The sequence below is a fragment of the Arachis ipaensis genome, chromosome B10 (assembly GCF_059453495.1).
Source record: "Arachis ipaensis isolate K30076 ecotype BB chromosome B10, ASM5945349v1, whole genome shotgun sequence".
NCBI classification, from domain to species: Eukaryota; Viridiplantae; Streptophyta; class Magnoliopsida; order Fabales; family Fabaceae; genus Arachis; species Arachis ipaensis.
The window spans coordinates 64,726,737-64,738,634 of NC_142435.1; the positions used below are offsets into that span (position 1 = coordinate 64,726,737).

The following is an 11,898-nucleotide window of genomic DNA, read 5'->3' on the forward strand; positions in this document are numbered from 1 at the left end:
CAACAAACACACCCTGGAGGGAGCAAAAGCTTGCGCCAACGTTTGACCTCAAGCTTTCAGGCAAACGTTGGCGCTACAACAAATACACCCTGGAGGGAGCAAAAGCTTGCGCCAACGTTTGACCTCAAGCTTTTAGGCAAACGTTGGCGCCACAACAAACACACCCTGGAGGGAGCAAAAGCTTGCGCCAATGTTTGACCTCAAGCTTTTAGGCAAACGTTGGCCAAGAAGCATGCAAGGGAGGATCCACGTTTGGCTCAAAGTTTGACCTCAAACTTTGGCTCAAACGTGGATGACAGCACGGGAGGCAAGCCGATATGAAAAGCTTGAGTCAAAGTTTGCCTCAAACTTTGACTCAAGCTTTAATGGTTCATGGCCCGGTTCACAAGTGGGTTTCTCTCCAACTCCAAGAGCAATCAACAGAGGCTTTTGTCAACCCAATTCCATTAAGAGCAAAGGCCCAATTCAAGGCTTGAAGATCATTTAAAGAGAATGTATAAATAGCTTAGAATTTAAGTTTTTAGGGAGCATTTCCGTTTTAGTTTTGCTGAGTGATTTTGGGAGAGCTTTTGGTTAGGAGTTATTTGGAAATTCTAAGTCTTGGGGAAGAAGAATTGAATTCTCTTTCTCTTAGTTTTCTTAATTTCAATTTCATTTACACTTTGTTTAAATCTTGGGTGTTGGAGAATTGAAGGAATTCTATTTCAATCCCATCCTGAGATCTCTCTGTTTTATTTACTGCACTTTTTGAGAAATCAATATTTGAATTCCTTTCTTCTACTGCTTGATCTTTACTTTTCTTGCAATTGAATTCTGAATTTGAATCTAGGAAGGCATTGAGATCTAGACTTGGTTATCTAGTCTCTTGGGTGCTGAGATCTGGAGTTTTCATTTTAATTTCTCTGTTGAATGCGTCTCCAAGTTTATTTACATTTCTAGTTGAGATCTGTTTCATTTTAATTCTTTGTCTACTTTTCTGTTTATCGCAATTTACTTTTCCTTGTCTGATTTCTACAAATCCAATTCCCAATTCCCGTTATAATTCAAGCCATTTACATTTCTTGCACTTTAAGATTCTGCAATTTACAATTCTTGCGTTCTAAGTTTCTGCCATTTAATTTTTTGTTCTTTAAGATTCAGCACTTTTATTTTCTGTTCTCTTTAATTTACTGCAATTATCCCTCTCTCTTAAATTTTCATGCAATTTAAATTTCAGTTAATTACAAATCACTCAACCAATACTTGATTCGCTTGACTAAATCAACCACAAAAACTAAAATTGCTCAATCCTTCAATCCTTGTGGGATCGACCTCACTCACGTGAGTTATTATTACTTGATACTACCCGGTATACTTGCCGGTTAGATTTGGTGTTTTGGAAATTCGTTTTTCCACAAATTTCCACATCAGGAACCAGAATAACCAAGACCTTGGTCTAAGGACGAAACATCCAAAGATGTAAAATAAATCACTAAGAGTAGTCTTTATACTAAACTAGTAGCTAGGGTTACAGAAAATAAGTAACTAAGTGCAGATAGTGCAGAAATCCACTTCCGGGGCCCACTTGGTGTGTGCTTGGGCTGAGCATTGAGCTTTACACGTATAGAGACTTCTCTTGGAGTTAAACGCCAGGTTGCAGCCTGTTTGTGGTGTTTAACTCTGGTTTGTAACCTGTTTCTGGCGTTTAACTTCAGAATAGGGCAGGAAGTTGGCGTTTGAACGCCAGTTTGCGTCATCAAAACTCGGGTAAAGTATAGACTATTATATATTGCTGGAAAGCTCTGGATGTCTACTTTCCAACGCAATTGAGAGCGCACCAATTGGGCTTTTGTAGCTCCAGAAAATTCAGTTCGAGTGCAGGGAGGTTAGAATCCAACAGCATCTGCAGTTCTTCTTCAGCCTCTGAATCAGATTTTTGCTCAAGTCCCTTAATTTCAGCCAGAAATTACCTGAAATTACAGAAAAACACACAAACTCATAGTAAAGTCTAGAAATGTGATTTTTATTTAAAAACTAATAAAAATATATTAAAAACTAACTAAATCATACTGAAAACTATGTAAAAACAATGCCAAAAAGCGTATAAATTATCTGCTCATCAGCAAGCAATCAAAATATAGAATTCAAATCCAATAATGCAGACCAAGAAATCATGCAATGAGAACAGAATGCTTGTTTGTTAAGCAACCATAATCATCATGCCCAAAAGAATGTAAGTGTTAGTGAGAAAACTAAAAAGAGAGTTAGACTGTTAACAAGGTCAAAAGTTAGAAAACCAAGTCATATATTAGTGGCATGACAATTAAGGGGCTTAACCAAGAAAAAATCAAATAAGTGTATTAAGAACAAGCATGCCCACAATCATGAGGATGATGCACTCATTGATGATGAAATATCAGTTTGCATAGAAGCATATAATAGGAAAGCGGTTCATCATCAATGCCCGTGGTCACCAAATATGATGCATATAAGTGGGAAACAAAATAACACGGAATTGCCAATCAAAGTAACCCAAGAAATAAACTTGGTGTAAGTCAAGTAAATCCCAATGCAAAAGTGCCAAGTTCAGTTCTAGGTAGTAGGTTAAAAGCAAAACAATTTCTAGCAATTTGGGCAGCATTTCGGCAGTAAATTGGGTGTTCCTGGGTAGCAAGAAGCAGCAAAAACAGGGTATATGAGTCCATCAATAGGTAGCAAACAAGATGTAAACACGGATTGCATACACAAGTAAACGACACAAATGAAATCAGAAGGGCAGCAGTGAAACAAATCTTATGAAACAGAATCAGCATAGCAGTTACAAAAGTGCATAGAGCATCATACCACATCATTCAGCAAAGCAACAATATTAAGCCAATCAGATAACAAGAATGGAGCACTTATCAGGCCTAAAATCTTCTAACCACAACCTAGCTACCTAACAGCATACATTTCTATCTAACCTAACAAACAGAAATTAAACAACTGCACTAGCTAACATTAACAAACAAAATCAATGAAAAGGAAAACAAAACAAAAAAATGGAGAGGCAGGGGAGACCTGAAAGGTAGGCAGAAACAGAATGGGGGATTGGGAAATGGAAAGGACGGAAGACAGCCAGAAGTAAGGTCGCACAGAGAGTGGCGGTGATCGGTGGTCTGTGGTGGCAGAACGGAACTAAGAAGTAGAGCAGGGGGCCGAACAGGGTTCCAAGCAGAGGGGTGGTTGGTGAGGAGAAGAAGGGAGAAGATAGAAGACGAAACGGTGAGAGAGAAAGAGAGGGGCAGAGAGAGAAAGAGAAGGGAAGAGAGGAGGAAGGAGGGAAGAGAGTGGCGGCAGTCGCTGTGATGTCACCGAACGGTGGTAGACTTGGGGTACTTGGGGTTTGGTGCGGTGGTTATGGAGGAAAGGATTAGAGAAAGAGATGTTAGGGGTGAAGAGTTAGGGACGCGATGCTAGGGCTCCTCGCGTGGATGGGGTTAGTGTTTTCGAATCCACACGTACGGGTCCTGTACGCATCTGTGTGGGTGGGCGAAAAGGAAATGGACGCACAAGCGCCTAGCACACTTAGGCGCGGATGGAGGAATTGTGCGTCGACGCGTATATGTACCATACGCGTCAACCTGTGCTGAGAGTTGGGCTAGAGGTATAGTGTTGGGCCGGAGTTAGCACAACTCTCGGGTCACATGTTTGGGAACTGTGTCAGCACATCGACGCGTACGCGTCATGTACGCGTACGCACGCCTTCCTTGAAACGCATCGACGCGTACGCGTCAAATACGTGTACGCGTGCATTTGGTTATGCCCCATGCTCAACGTATGCGCCGTGTTTGCCCAACTCTCTGGATCCATGGATGAGTCCGTATTCCCTTATCAACGCGTGCGCGCACAGCGTGCGTATGCGTCCCTGCTCTCTCTTTTTTTTTTTCTGAAAGACTAAAAACAGCTAAAAATCTCCCTATCACTGCCTACTACTCAAACATAACTACTATTGAAAAATCACAAAAAATCTTTTTGGCTTTTGAGGAGTTTTTCATAAACAAGCAAGGAAAAATTGCACCACAAGCAACTAACAACCAAAATATTAATACAAGACTACATTAAGAGGAAAATTACCTACAATAGTAACTAAAATCACTTATTAATCAAACTACAAGAGTGTGGAAAGAGTGTACCATGGTGGGGTGTCTCCCACCTAGCACTTTTAGTTTAAGTCCTTAAGTTGGACATTTGGGCGACTCTTTATCAAGGTGGCTTGTGTTTGTACTCATCCTTGAATCTCCAGGGATCCTTGCTCCTCCAATGGTTGACAAAAATCCCAACCATCTTCACCAAGCTTGGGTGAAGTTCAACCCAAGATATGAGGTCCCAAAATTGGTCTTCAAAGTATGATCAGGGGTCCCATATCTTATCTTCACACCCGTCTTCAAGTTGATCGTCATGGTTTTTCCTTCCAGGTAGTTTACATATAGAATTCTCTTTAGCACACCAAATCCTCTTCTTAGACCCACACAAATTAGCATTTATCCAATCATGGTCCCTACGCCTTGGAAATTTGATATTAATGAGCCTAATACCATACTTCCAACCACTATACAACGCCCTCTTACTCTTAAGTCTACAAAGAGCTCTAAGTTGTCCATCCGTTTCAATCAAACCATAATCAAGTGAGAAAGTGAAGCTTAGGGGTAGAAATTTTACCCACTTGAATGTTGTATTGGATGGTAATTTGGGGAGGGAGACCTCCCCACACATAGACAAGGTGGGGTCTACTCCTTTAGGCTCTTCCTTAGTTATTTCCATCTCTTGACAACTTCTTTCAATTTCTTCTTGCTTGCCGACTTCTTCCAATTCCTCCTTATCATCAATCAAGTCAACTCGTGGAGGTTGTGTGAAGTCCAATTCAATATAAACTTCACATTCAATGGAAGGGTCTTCAACAAGGTTACCAATATCACTTTCCTTGGAGTTGTCTTCAATAACTTCAATTTCTTTTTCAATGGGAGGTGATTCGACCCTTAATAGGAATTCATTGATGATTGACTCCATCTCTCGATCAACCTTTTCATATTCTTCAATTTTGATATGCTCCGGAGGTTGTTGAGACTCCCATGGTGGTTCCATATCTCCTAAATTTTCAACCACGTCTTCCTTTTCTTCAATAATCATTGGATTCTCCAATTGTTCCAATACAAAATCCAACTCTTCTTTTTTCACTGGATTTTCCAATCTCTCCTTTATGCTTTGCTCTTCTTTGGGTCTTTCACACGCGGTTACGGTAGCACCTTGAGTGTTCAAGCATTGGTAGGCTAAAGTGTGCACTACCTTTGTCAAGTTGGTCACAAACTCTAGTGTGTTCCTTTGCATATCCACTTGTCCTTGAAGTAGCAAGGTGAGAGAATCATCTATTGGAGGTTGGGGGGATAAGAGGGTTCGTCGTTTTGGAAAAAGGGTTCATAGTAGGAAGGTGGTTCTTCTTGAGAAGGGTATGGAGATGGTATGTATTGAGGTGGTTCTTGGTAGTAATCATGATAGGGTCGTGGTGGTTCTAAAGGTTCTTGCTCATAATGGTCACAAGGATATGGTATGGATGATTGGTCATATGATGGATATGGGTCATAGGAAGGTGTTTGGTAATGAAGGGCTTGTGAGTATGGTTGAAGTTCATGTTGAGGATGAGATTCACCATAGCCATGGAATTGACATGTATTAGGATGATGATTATACCTATATGTATCCGGAGGTTGTTGCCAATAGGAGTGATCAATTCCTCGAGGCTCCTCCCATCTTTGTTGGTTCCATCCTTGATACATGCGGTCATTGAAGTTCACATTTCCTACAACACAATTAGAACCAAACTCATAGCCAAAAGGGTGAGAATTCATAGTAGAAGCAAAAAACAAACTAACTAAGTCCTAAAGCTAACAAAAACTAACAAACAAGAAAAAGGCAAACATATTCACCATATTCACATATATACAATAACCAACAACAAGGCACACAATTGCAATTCCCTGGCAACAGCGCCATTTTGATGAATAGATTTTTGACGGTTTAGAATTTCACAAATGAAATCTCGTCGAAGTATAGTTTCTAAACCAACAATAATTCTTTCATGCAAAAATTTTGTTTGTCACAAGTACAAACCCCTAATTATTCTAATAACTGAAGTATTTAAACCTCGGGTCGTCTCTCAAAGGAATTGCAGAGTAGTGTTCTTGTTATTGGTTATGGACATGTATATTTTGGGATTTTGGATAAGAAAGTAGAAAAGTAAATTGTAATGGAAATCAAATAACAAAAAGGTCTTGGCAAGGTTTGGTAGTCAAGGCTCTCTATCCTTATCACTAACTACAATATGATAATTGCAAGGATTAATCCCATTAAGTCATCCTCTAATCAGTAAAGGAAAGTTAAATGAGTTGTATCAATCCAAGTCCATAAGTCCTAGCTATTCACTAATTGAATTAATGAGAGCTAGAGTCAATGGCTAACAACTATCAATCACTTGGACATTAGTAACTCAAGAATTCCTAAGTTATATTCCCAAGCCAAGAACATAAAATTCTACTCTAACATCCTCCCAAGCATTTTGACAAACACATGGAAGACACAAAAGAAAAGCATAGTAAATTGACAACAAGAATGAACTTCAACAACAATTATTGCAAAGAATTAACAACAACAATAAAAAAGAACATTATTGACATGAATTACCTCAAATTGAATTGAAAGAAAATAAAATGAACAAGAGTAGATCACAACAAAGTATAGAAAGAAAATAGAGGAAATCACAACAAAAGAATATAAGAACAAGATGTAACAACAAGGAATTAAAAGGTAGAAGTAGATGAAAGCATGAATTAAAACCTAGATCTAAGATTATTGTCCTAAACCTAATCTTAATTTTAGAGAGAAGTGAGAGCTTCTCTCTCTAAAACTACTTCTAAAACTAATCCTACTTTCTCTAATGATCTAAGATGTGAATGATTGATGATTCCCCTTCAATCCTTGGTCCTTTTAAGTGTTTTGGCACCAATGTTGGTTTAGATTGGACCCCACAACTTTTCAGAATTCGCTGGGCACGTTTTCACTTTAAAATCATGTGCCGGCACCGACGCGTATACGTACAGCACACGTGAGCGTCCCTAAAGTTTTTGCGATCCACGCGTGCGCGTGCAGTGCACGTGCGCGTGGATGGTCGCATCCAAATATTTGACTTTTTCTATGTGTTCTCCACTTTGCATGCTTTCCTCTTCACTCCTTTGATCCATTCCTAGCCTTTTCAACCTGAAATCACTTAACAAACAAATTAAGGCATCTAGTGGAATCAAAGGTGAATTAAAATCATCAAATTAAAGGCCTAAAGGCATGTTTTCACATTTAAGCACAAATTAAGGGGGAATCACAAAACCATGCTATTTCATTGAATAAATGTGAGAAAAGGTTGACAAAATACTCTAAATTCAACACAGGATAAACCCTAAAAATGGGGTTTATCAGTGCTCTCATGGATAAGTTCCATATGTTCTAGAGATAGGATCCTGTTCACTGTGTGTGGAATGACTGGATTATCAGTGAAGACAACTCTCATTCCAGGTGAGAGGCCTTCAGTGGGGATTTTCTTATTCCTCCAGCCTTTAGGTACCTTTTTCTTAGTACCAGTGTTTTCAGTGCCTGATGATGGCCATCCAACACCAAACTTAGAATTGGTGTCTGGAGGTTCTGTATAGCTTGACACTGAGAGAGAGGGTTGGAATACTAAGTGTTGCACAATTGTCTCTCCTTTGTCAAAGGGAGAGTTAGGGTCAGGTATCTTGAATAAGATACAGTCCTCATGTAATTGCAGGACTAGTTCTTCCCTTGCTACATCAATGATAGAATTGGCAGTGGCTAGGAAGGGTCTTCCAAGGATGATGGATTTATCCTCTTCCTCCTTAGTATCCAAGATTATAAAGTCCGCAGGGATGTAAAGGTTCTCAACCTTTACTAAGACATCCTCTACCAGATCATATACCTTTTTCATTGGCTTGTCTGCCATCTCTAGTGAGATTCTTGCATCTTGTACCTCAAAAATTCCCAGCCTCTCCATTACAGAGAGTGGCATGAGGTTTATGCTTGACCCTAGGTCACACAGAGCCTTCTCCAAGGTAATGTTGTCTATGGTGCAAGGAATTAGGAAGCGTCAGGGATCTGGTAGCTTCTGAGGTAGTTTCTTCTGAGCCAAGGCATTGAGTTCCTTGGTGAGCACTGGAGGTTCTTCCTCTAATGTCTCTGTTCTAAATAACTTGGCATTTATTTTCATGAGGAATCCTAGGTACCGAGCAACTTGCCCTTCCCTAGTTTCCTCTTCCTCATTAGAGGAAGAGTGATTTTCATAATCCATGATTTGTAACAAGGCATTCAATGGAACCTCTATGGTTTCCTCAAGAGCCTTAGTTTCCTTCAGTTCTTCAATAGGGAAGCTTTTAGTGGGCATTGAATGCCCAGCTTCCCATTACTGGTTTCAACGCTAGATGTTGTGCCTCTTTGGGCGTTGAACGCCCAGTAAGGACTTCCTTACTGGCATTCAACGCCAGATCATCCCCTTCAGATTTGGCGTCAACTTCTACAGTGATGGCCTTGCACTCTTCTCTTGGATTTACTTCAGTGTTATTCAGGAGAGTGTTAGGAGGGGTCTTAGGGATTCTCTTACTTAGCTGACCAACATGCACCTCTAAATTTCTAATGGAGGACCTAGTTTCTGTTATGTAACTGTGAGTGGTCTCAGAGTGTTCAGAAACTATGGTTGGTAAGTCAGAGAGGCTCTGCTTAGAAGTCTCCATATGTTGCTGGGAAGATGGGAATTATTTATTACTGTTAAACCTATTCTAGTTTGCTCCACCTTGGTTATTATTGAAGCCTTAGGCTTCTATTGATCCCTCCATGAAGGTTAGGATGATTTCTCCATGAGGAGTTGTAGGTATTTCCATAGGGTTCTCCCATGTAATTCACCTCTTTCATTATGGGTTGATCTGGATCATAAGCTTCTCCTTTATAGGAGGTGTCTAGAATATTGCCAGCTACAGCTTGCATTCCAGTCAAATGCTGAGAGATTATATTGACCTGTTGAGTCAAAATCTTTTCTTCTGAGCTACCCCATTGTTCACAGGGTTTCTCTCAGAAGTATACATGAATTAGTTATTTGCAACCATTTTAATAAGTTCTTGTGCCTCTTCAGGAGTTTTCTTCAAGTGGAGTGATCCACCAGTAGAGTGATCCAAGGACATCTTGGATATCTCAGATAAACCATCATAGAAAATACCTAGGATAGTCCATTCTGAGAGCATGTCAGGAGGACATCTCCTAATCAATTGCTTGTATCTTTCCCAAGCTTCGTAGAGGGATTCACCCTCTTTTTGTCTGAAGGTTTGAACTTCCACCCTGAGCTTGCTCATCCTTTGAGGTGGAAAGAACATGGCCAAGAAAGCATTGGCCATTCTTTTCCAAGAGTCTAGGCTTTCCTTCGGTTGAGAATCCAACCATATCCTAGCTCTGTCTCTAACAGCAAAGGGAAAAAGCATGTGTCTGTAGACTTCAGGATCCACTCCATTGGTCTTAATAGTATCACAGATTTGCAAGAATTCAGATAGGAATTGATGTGGATCTTCCATTGGAAGTCCATGGAATTTCCAATTCTATTGCATTAGAGAGACTAACTGAGCCTTAAGCTCAAAGTTATTTGCTCTAATGGTAGGTATGGAGATGCTTCTTCCATAGAAGTCAGAAGCAGGTGCATTGAAGTCACCAAGAACCTTCCTTGCCTCTTCTCTATCATTTGGATTGGTTGCCATGTTTGTACTTTCAGCTTCTTGTTCAAAAAGTTCTGTGAGGTTTTCTTCAGAGTGTTGTGCTTTAACTTGTTGTAAGCGCCTCCTTATGGTCCTCTCAGGTTCAGGATCAGGATCAAAGAGAGGTTCTTTATCTCTGTTCCTGCTCATAAACAAGAAAAAAATATGAAAGAAAGAGAATGGGAGTTTTTATGTCAAAGTATAGAGAACTCCTAGTGAGATGTGAAGAAGAAAGAAGAATGAGGGTAGAGGAGTGAGAAGAAGAATTCGAATTTTAAGAGATAAAAATAGAAACTAGAGTTAAAATATTTTTTGTTTTTATTTTATTTATTATTAAAATTTGAAAAACAAGAAGGAAATTAAAAGCTAATTAACTAAAAATATTTGAAAATTAAAAGGTTGTTTTTGAAAAAGAAGAAAGAGAAAGAGGTAAGAAGTTTTCGAAAATAGAAAAGAGAAGAATTAGTTAGGAAGTTTTGAAAAAGAAAGGATGAGAAATGAGAGTATTAAAGAGATACCAAACTTTTAAAATTAAAATAAAATAAAACATGTAACTAATTAAGAAAGATTTCAAAACAAGATAAGATAGGAGAATTGAAAAAGATTTTATTTTAAAATCTTTAAATTTAAAATTGGAAAGGAAAAGTAAACAAGATAAGATAAGAATTGAAAAGATTTGAAAAAGATTTGATTTTGAATTTTGAAATTGAAACAAGATAAGATAAAGATTTGAAAATAAGTTGAAAAGATAAGATAAGATAATGAATTGAAATTCGAAGAAAGATAAATCAAAGATAAGATAAAGATTTGAAAAAGATTTGAAAAGATAAGATTTAAAATCAAAATTTAAAACTTTTTTGGACTTTTGTTGTTAGTAAAGTCTAAATTTTAAAATATATTATTTTTATTATTATTTTCTTTAAAATAAAAACACCAAAAGACACCAAATTTATAAATTTTAAGATCAAACAAAGAAAAGAAACAAGAACAACTTGAATACCAAGAAGAACACTCAAGAACAATTTTGAAATTTTAAAGAAAAGATAAACACACAAGGGACACCAAACTTAAGAATTGACAGCAGATTTAAACAAAAGACATAATTTTTGAAAAATTTTTGGAAAAAGAAAACAAGAAAGTTCGAAACTGTTAGCAAGAACAAGAACAAGAACAAAAGACTCAAACAAAAGACAAAGATTAATAAAGAAAAGAAAAATTTTTGAAAAGAAAACAAAAGACACAAAACAAAAAAGTAAAAAGTACCTAATCTAAGCAAAAAGTTAATCCGGTAGGTGGTCAAACTCAAACAATCCCCAACAACGGCACAAAAAACTTGGTGCAAAAAATTGACTCCACAATATTCGTATAGATACACCGGCAAGCGCATCGGGTCGTCCAAGTAACACCTCAGATGAGTGAGGGTCGATTCCACAGATATTGTTAGTTTGAACAAGTAGTGGATACCTTGTAGATCTTAGTCAAGTAGATAGAAAATATAGTTGATGTGAAAGACACATAAAAAAATAAATAAAGTTACTGGATAAGTGTGAAATCAGTGATGAGAGAACGGTTGAGGCTTCAGAGACGCTTCCTCTTTCTGGATCAACTTTTCTCACTGTCTACTCCAACTTCGGATTGATTCATCCCATGGCAGGCTGTAAGTGACTAATGCCAGGTCTGTGGTCATTAGCCTCCTCTGCTTCAGATCAAACGCCAAGTCAGTGGTCATCCAATCTGAACGGGGATGAAGCTATAACAGTCCATTCCCTCGGTGATCCTACTCAAAACACCACAGACAAGGTCGGATCTTCTGGATCAGAGAACGCTGCTCCTTTATATCTAGCCTATACAACTGATAAAACCCATTTGTAGGGTTTATCTTGTGCCAAATTTAGGGGATTTTATGACCTTTTACCCACATTTATTCAATGAAATAGCATGATTTCATGATTGTCTCCTAATTTGTGCTTAAGTGTGAAAACATGCTTTTTAGGCCCTTAATTGTTTAATCTTGATTTACCTTTGATTCTATTAGATGCCTTGATATATTTGTTAAGTGATTTTAGATTTAGGAGGTAAGGATTGGATC

General features: G+C 38.3%; 1 non-coding gene across 1 annotated transcript; it reads left to right on the forward strand.

The window, feature by feature from the left end:
* The first annotated feature begins 9,306 nt into the window (after positions 1 to 9,306).
* LOC148580318 (small nucleolar RNA R71) lies at positions 9,307 to 9,410 on the forward strand. Its single transcript, XR_015897497.1, has one exon. It is a non-coding gene; the product is annotated as a small nucleolar RNA R71 (small nucleolar RNA).
* The last annotated feature ends 2,488 nt before the right edge of the window (positions 9,411 to 11,898 follow it).